We start from the raw sequence: 8,873 nt of genomic DNA on the forward strand, positions 1-8,873 counted from the left end.
TAAAAGTCCGATGTCTAATCATTATAGAGGGCTGTTGCCAAGTCTCTAACTTATATATATACTCAATTTGACTTACATAGAATAAGTCTTATAATATCTAGTGATTTCTTTAATGAATTGCCCAATAATTGTATAAGCTTTATCATAAATTAGCAAGTCAATGAAGTACACACTTCCGGAAACATTAAATTTTTAGTTTACAACAGGGTAGGTTAATACAACAATGATAAGCCAAACATTTTCCTTATTGCAGTTAAGTGTGTTTTATAAACTTCATGTTATTAATCAAATCACTTATATGAAAAAGGAATAAAAATGTAGGCTTCTTTTCTTAGAATAACACCATTTATGTCGTAAACTGATTTGTTCAAGAAGTCCCTTAACGCAAACTGGGAAAGACGATGGGTTAGAATTCTTTTGTTGCGCAGACGTTTGGAAAGATACTCAGAGGTGATTTTTGGAGGGAGGCACCTTCATTAAGCCCAAGGTTTTTCAATTGAAATATCCACCGTTGCTGGGATTACTTCCAGAAATTGTCAAAACATGGCTGACGATTTTGTCAATTCAGTCTTTCATCAAATTCTAGCACATGAGAGAGAGAAAGTGAGAGCGGGAGATCAACTAATTTGTAGTTCTGTTGATTATATTGCTTCTCCACATTTCGTCCTTAGATATGTAGCTACAAATATTGTACAATATGCTCAAATAATCTATAAATTGAAAGTAAGGAAGTTAAAAATCGAGTTAACGCAAAATAACTAATTAATGTACTTTGAAGTATGCGGAGATTACCAGTAGCTTCATAAGTAACGGGTCAACTTTAGACCAAATATTTTATCTCCGGTAAATATTAAATTAAAAATGGGAAAATTACTGCACTTCATCCAAGTTCATAGATTTTTTTTTTTTAAGAAATCCTATAATATTAAAAGACAGAAGCTACTGTATAGCCTGGAAGATCCAGAATCCTCTACAAGATCCCAGGGTTTGTGAAAGCATGTCTCAGCAAAACAAGTGGTAAGGTATGCATAGCAGAAAACTATGTATTTATCCAGAATATGAAAGGTGTCAAGAAACTATATAGAATGGTAAGTAATATTATATCATTGCAACGGATAAATGTTCCGATTTAAGAATGCAAGAGGATAACCGGCATATGTGCTTCCCTCTCCCCTAACTTATTCAACAGAATTTTACTCTCGACGGAATTTAAAATGTAACTAATGGTATTCAGTTTCCTCCTCGAATTGTCGCACTGTTGGAAATGGTTTGTTTAGACATTTAATTTCAGGGTCCTCCAAATGAAAATAGTCGCAAGGAGTAACGATACATGACCTAGCTGTCAAGTTATCATCATTGCAAAAGATTTGGTCCGTAAATTTCTCACGCACCAAAGATAGTCGTATCATGGGAGGTGTGGCAGGTAGCATGATCTTGTTGAAACTGCATTCAATTCCGTTCAATGCAGCTACAAGAAACTAGTAATCATATTGCGGTACCGTTCTCCATTACACATTATTCTCAGCCTCGTTGTTCCTTTGTACAGCTCATGTCAACTAAGCGTAATGATACTGATAAAGGAACTTGGACGAATAGTGTTATTAACCAATCACAGGACACGATGCGTAAAACAAACTAGGCATTCTTAAATTGGAACCGTTCTAATGATATAAAAATGTCGTTCTTGGAAAAGGTATTCTATTAAACATATTAAATTTGTCGATTTCGTTGGGATACACTTTGTATCTTCCGAAGGGGCTCATTTTAGCCGCTTTAACATTCAAATTTGAGGCAATAAAATAGTAGGAAATGGAAGTCACGGAAGATGGTATAGGGTTATTTTTTTTTTTCTTCATTTAATGCCACACGATAGTCATGAACGAAACAATTGTCGAGATAACCTATGTATACTGTGTTTGTCCGATACAAAGCATACTTGGCGACAGCTGGGGAGACGGGTCACACCAAGTGAGCGCTCTACCATTAAGCCAATATTTTGTTATATTCCAAGGTACTTGATCTGGAAGTGAATATATGTAAGACGTAAGTACATGCTGAGGAGATCATACGGTATCCATGGAACAACGTAATCAACAATAATAAAAGGAGATTGTGAAAAGAAATGTATAATATATTATAGGTGTAGTAACAAATACGAACCAAAAACACGAAGAAAATAATCCTACTAATGGGACAGAAATGTTTGTTACTACTGTGGTTTGAAACCTTTTATTGTTATAACCAATAACGAAGAGTTCACGAGTATAGATAAAAACAAATTTCGGTGATTACTATGAAAGTAGGTTGATGAATAACTAACAAAGGAGAGAATGATCCTTAGCGGAACTTGACAGAAAGTACAAGCCACCGTACGTGTAATAAAATGAGAGCACACGGGAAGTGGGAGGGTATCAAGTAGTTCTTGGAAAATATATCTTTGAGTAGATCAAGAAAGAAGTGAAGCAAGAACTGGAGGTGTGTAATATTCACTTGGGGCATAGATTAAATAGAATGGGGTGGGGGGCCGCGGTGGCTCAGTGGTAGAGCGTTCACCTCTGGTGCTTGGGGTCCCGGGTTCGATCCCAGCCCCCGCCAAGTGAACTTTGTGGTGGACAAACACCGTGTGTGTGGGTTTTCTCGGGGTTCTCCCGTTTCCTCCCACTTTCTTCATTTCACCATTTCATTCATTACTCATCATCACCGTCTCCTTTAGCCTAACCGGCATAACCGTGGGACGTAAAACTCAAAGATTTCATTTCATTTTAAATACAATGGCAATGTTTTGTCTGCAGTGACGAATCACCGGGTTCCTTAGATAATAGAATTAGCTCATACTTTTATATTATGAAGTATTTAAAGTGAATCAGTAATCCTCACACAATAATAGTGTATTGACAGTGTCTTGTTCCGTGAAATTTGAACCTTTATAACTTGGGAATCAAACGTGTAACATGAGTAGAATTCCATACGAAGAAAGTGTGATTGTCTGGTATATGAGTGATTCCATTTCAAATCATCCAGGGTGGTCCACACGACTGTCTCAGATTTAGTTCATTTTTTAAAATAAGAAACTACATACAAAATTATTAGACCCATATTTTTTCTTTTTGCTGAAAACAATTTTTTCTTCGACATACAGCCTTCCAAAATGGCCTCCCTCCTCTCAGATTGCTCGAAAAACTGAAAAACATGTCAAATTAAAAATTTTATTGTAAAGAAACGAGTGTACTTAGTAACGTAATCGCAATAGCAGGAAGAGTATAAAGTTGTATGTTTCGTTGGAGGGTAAACATTCGTCTATTGGTCCCATAGGAATCGCGCAATTCACTCGCAATGTTGCCAACTTTGATGAAATTTTTGCTAACTTCAAACCTTTTTTTTTTTCTGTCCTCACGAGCAATATCAACCATCTGCTTCTAGCATCGAAATCTACTCCATAAGGTCTCTTGAAAATGTAAAGGACTTACGTTTCTGATTATTACATCCCACGTTATAACATGATGAAAAGCTGAAAATTGCATTAAGACGCCATGTTTGGACGCCATTTTCTCAAAAACCCCACCTTTTAAAAATTGAATTTTTTACATGTATTGGAGAAGTACCTAAGTATTTAAAATTCGTTAACCGTTCATGCGGCTGCAGCCCCTAACATTCGCAATTAATTATTGAAATTTCGATTTTTGTACTTGCAATGTAAATATTTCCTATGGGCATTTAGGTCCTATACACAAGGCGATTTGAAAGGGAGTATGAAAATTTTGAGAGTAGAATCCTGACATTAAATCCAGTAGAAAAGTTCCTATAAACATGAGTCGAATTCCGCTTCGTTTTCGAGTTACAGGGTTTCCAACTCGGGATCCAAAATCGGTTCGGGACAATAGAAAATGAAATATATATTTCGCGTTAAATCAGAAACTGTGTGTTAAAGCTTTGATAAAGTTCAGAAAGTTGATTTGTATCAATATGATGATTTTTACGTGCGTTGCAATTCAGTTGGCAGTGTTGCCAACTTGCTAGAACTTTTATTTGTTTCCAAGTGACACTACGTGGATTTTATTTGATATTTGGTATTCATTAGTGATTGCCAACATCACACGAAGCACAATTTTACACCTCACATCACCACAGTTTTCGAAAACTTACATGTATTTCATTAAAAGGTTTTATCTCGTGCATTATTGATAGTTTGTGTGATTCGATGTCGTGAACATCGTCCTAGTGTTCTCTGAAACCATGAAAAATTGTTTACACAGGTAGCATGACATTGTAGTGCACTAGTTAAGTGTTTGTGTGAATAACAATGGGGAAGTCCTATTACAGTAAGGACCGTTTTAAATGTGTTGATTATGCTGGCCGTAAGGTGATTGTGCACAGAAAGAATTCTAGACAAAAAAATTATCTTGCGGTAAAATATATGGATTGCGTACAGCGTGTCAGCCCAAACGTACTATTAGGGGAGGATGATTATTTGTGTCTTGTACACAAGGCGATTTGAAAGGCAGTATGAAAAATTTTGAGATGTGAATCCTTCACCGTAGTCTAGGTTTCACCGATAACGGCCGTTTTAATGGGGACACATTCATGTTTAGCATGTTAATTATCTGGTTAATGGTTTCCAAATATACATTCAGAGGAACAAATTCTTGCTGGTGCATAATAATTTCATATTTACATCTTCTTTCGTGATCACCAATATATCACACACATTCACGTTGTTCACGGTAAATATTCAAAGCACCCTTTACACGAATAATCATCTCTCCTAATACTACGTTTTGGCAGACGCGCTGTACGCAATACATATATTTTACTGCAAGATAAAATGTTTGTCAAGAATTCTTTCTGTACACAATTATCTTATGCCTTTTAGAATCATCAACACATTTAATACGGTCCTTACTGTAATACACTGAGAAAAAAATTGTATGCGGTAACTTAAAAAAATAGGCTACATGCGTAATTCCTGTATTTTTTGGACAACGTACAGCAGACGTATAACTGAAAATGCATGTTTTATAATACTTTCTGTATAAGTGTTCCATCTATACATATTTTCTGTATGAAACAATGTAGGCGGTCAGGATCTCAGATACAAATGGACGTATATAACATATAGCTGGCGAAGGTAACATAAGTATATACATGTGATATACGGAAAACTGTTAGATGTCAGACATCCTGCAACAGCATGATGTAACATCTAAGGGCAGTGTCTATGTAGCATACGGATAACGTATACTCCGTACTGATTTCTGTAGTAAGCAAGAGGATACCGTATATTTGTAAAATATACCGCTGTACGGAGAACGGATTTTTCTCTGTGTAGGACTTCCCCATTGTTATTCACACAAACACTGTAACTAGTGCACTACAATGTCATGTTACCAGTGAAAACAACTTTCATGGTTCCAGAGAACACTAGGACGATGTTCACGACACCGAATCTCGTAATAAACTGTTTCGTGGTTGCAGCAGAACTTCTTGATTAAGTCCGAACTTGATGCGTGGAGTTACGAGAGGTTTTGCGATAATAAAAAATATTTTTCTTCTTCATCTTTATTATTATTATTATTATTATTATTACAACTTACACAGACGTAGTTTTTATTCGACATTTTGGTTTTACTAATGATGGCATACATCAAGTGAAATTCACAAGTAATGTTGCAAACTATCAATAACGCATGAGATAAACCTTTTAATGAAATACATGTAAGTTTTCGAAAACTGTGGTAATGTGGGGAAAATTATACTTCATGTGATGCTGGCAATCACTAATGAATACCAAATATCAAATAAAATCCACGTAGTGTCTTTTGGAAACAAATAAAAGTTCTAGCAAGTTGGCAACACTGCCAACTGAATTGCAACGCACGTAAAAATCATCATATTGATACAAATCAACTTTCTGAACTTTATCAAAGCTTTAACACAGTTTCTGATTTAACGCGAAATATATATTTCATTTTCTATTGTCCCGAACCGATTTTGGATCCCAAGTTGGAAACCCTGTAACTCGAAAACGAAGCGGAATTCGACTCATGTTTATAGGAACTTTTCTACTGGATTTAATGTCAGGATTCTACTCTCACAATTTTCATACTCCCCTTCAAATCGCCTTGTGTATAGGACCTAAATACCCATAGGAAATATTTACATTGCAAGTACAAAAATCGAAATTTCAATAATTAATTGCGAATGTTAGGGGCTGCAGCCGCATGAACGGTTAACGGATTTTAAATACTTAGGTACTTCTCCAATACATGTAAAAAATTCAGATTTTTAAAAGGTGGGGTTTTTGAGAAAATGGCGTCCAAACATGGCGTCTTAATGCAATTTTCAGCTTTTCATCATGTTATAACGTGGGATGTAATAATCAGAAACGTAAGTCCTTTACATTTTCAAGAGACCTTATGGAGTAGATTTCTATGCTAGAAGCAGATGGTTGATATTGCTCGTGAGGACAGGAAAAGAAAGGTTTGAAGTTAGCAAAAATTTCATCAAAGTTGGCAACATTGCGAGTGAATTGCGCGATTCCTATTGGACCAATAGACGAATTTTGGCCCTCCAACGAAACATACAACTTTATACTCTTCCTGCTATTGCGATTACATTACTAAGTACACTCGTTTCTCTACAACAAAACTTTTAATTTGACATGTTTTTCAGTTTTTCGAGCAATCCGAGAGGAGGGCAGCCATTTTGAAAGGCTGTATATCGAAGGAAAATTTTTTTTCAGCAAAAAGAAAAAATATGGGTCTAATAATATTGCATGTAGATCCCATATAAAAAAAAAATAAATGAAATCTGAGACTATGATGGGGACCAATTGTGGTTTGCCTGGACGATTTGAAATGGAATTGGTCATATATATATCTTCCCAAAGTTCAATGCCACGAGCTTTAGACATGGCACGTACTACAATATCCAAACAAATAGATGTGTGTTTACAATACATGGGTTGACAGTTAAATATTGTTAATGGTATTATGTTCAAAACTTACTTGATAATTACTTGACTACTAGCAACATTATAAGCATCAAACTGCGTAGATGAAAAAGTAACCTTATAAATATTTCAGTTTAACGTACCATGATTATGCTCTTGAGGGTAGGAGGGGCGAGAAGAATTGATGGAATGAGAAAGTGGGGACACACCGAGAAAGCCCATGGACACGATGCTGTTTACCACGACTTGGTTGGAGGATTGAACCAGGGACCCATGCACTAGAGGTAAGTGCTCTACCACTGAGCCACCATGCCCCCTGCGTCAATGCGTGAGAGATGTCCGTACATTATATATATATATATATATATATATATATATATATATATATATAAACAACGACAAATCGTGAAATACTTCTATTCGAGAAATTGGTTTGGGTACAAAACGTCGCGGGCCAAAATCTCGCCGGTCCAAAACCTCGCGCCCCAAAATATCGCCATACCCAAAATGTCGCCTGACCAAAATGTAAATGTTCCAACAGATGATAAGGATGACGGTATAAAAGACGCTGTTTCAGAAAAAGTATCACAGGTATTTGACCAAGTCCCGCGATACCATATGAAAATTCTATTTCTGTATTAGAGGATTTCAATGTGAAGGTAATGCGACAGGATGCTTTTAAACTGGTTATAGGGAACGAAAGTCTGCATAAGGAAAGTAATGACAACTAACGGGGTTAGTTTCGAGAACTTCGGAACATCCAAAAACTTAAAATTTCAACAAAAATCTAATAATATTTATGAAAGTATGAAATAATATATGAGTTTTTACGACGTCCCTTGATTATGTCCTGTAGGTTAAAGGAGACGTAGATGACCAGGATGAAGAAAATGATCGAATAAAGAAAGTGGGAGGAAACGGGAATAACCTGTGAAAGCCCACGCACACGATGTTTTATATCTTCTTCTTATTATTATTATTAGTATTATTATTATTATTTGTAATGTGGAATTGCATATTAAGAAACTCATTGGGTAAATTTTAACGAAAAGTTTCATTCGCGGCGAGGTTTTGGCCACGCGATGTTTTGGGCCGCGAGGTTTTGGCCCGGCGAGATTTTGTCCCGCGAGGTTTTGGGCGGCGAGGTTTTGTCCCGCGAGGTTTTGGCCGGCGATGTTTCGGCCGCGAGATTTTGTCCGTATCCCCGAGAAATTAGTAACACCTGACAAGTAAACCTTACGTTTGGGTGAATCGAGTTGCTTACTGAGACACATATGAGAAAGTAGTACTAAATGTGGTCAGTATTTCAGTGAAGTTGTAGGTGCGAAGCTCCAGGGGTTTAGGAGATACAGCTTCCAGAACATCACATGGAAGTACATAATAGTCTTCATACAGTTGGAGGTAAAAGCCCTGTAAGACCTCTTGTAACGACAAAAGGTGAATAACAAATATATGGGTACATATTAGGACTAGGGGGAAGTCATATAGTAAGGGTATACCTGACGGCGGCCATCTTGAAATCCGCCATTTTGAATTAAGGTTAAGTTTTTAAAATAGGAATAGGGTCACGTGATACATGATTTAAGGCGCAAATTTAATCAGAAGAACAATGGTGATGTTAATTTTGATTTACAAGTAATTGGTAAAAACTTACAGGGAAATTAAATATTGTTGCAGCATATGTATTAGTCCTTTACCCCACCTTGTAAATTTTGAGTTAGTGATAATAATTAAATAAAAAGCAGGTGGATAAATATTAGGTCTATGGTAAGAGTTGCCTTGATGGCGGCCATGTTCAAATCCGCCATTTTGAATCAGACAAAAGTTTTAAACAAAACGCATAACAGTGACACGTTGGATTTATGGTAAAATTTGCTATTAATAAGGTGCCAATGTTATGCGTTTGGTTTAAAACTTTTGTTTG

Source organism: Thermobia domestica, chromosome 3 (genome assembly GCF_964235325.1).
Source record: "Thermobia domestica chromosome 3, izTheDome1.hap1.1, whole genome shotgun sequence".
Lineage (NCBI taxonomy): Eukaryota > Metazoa > Arthropoda > Insecta > Zygentoma > Lepismatidae > Thermobia > Thermobia domestica.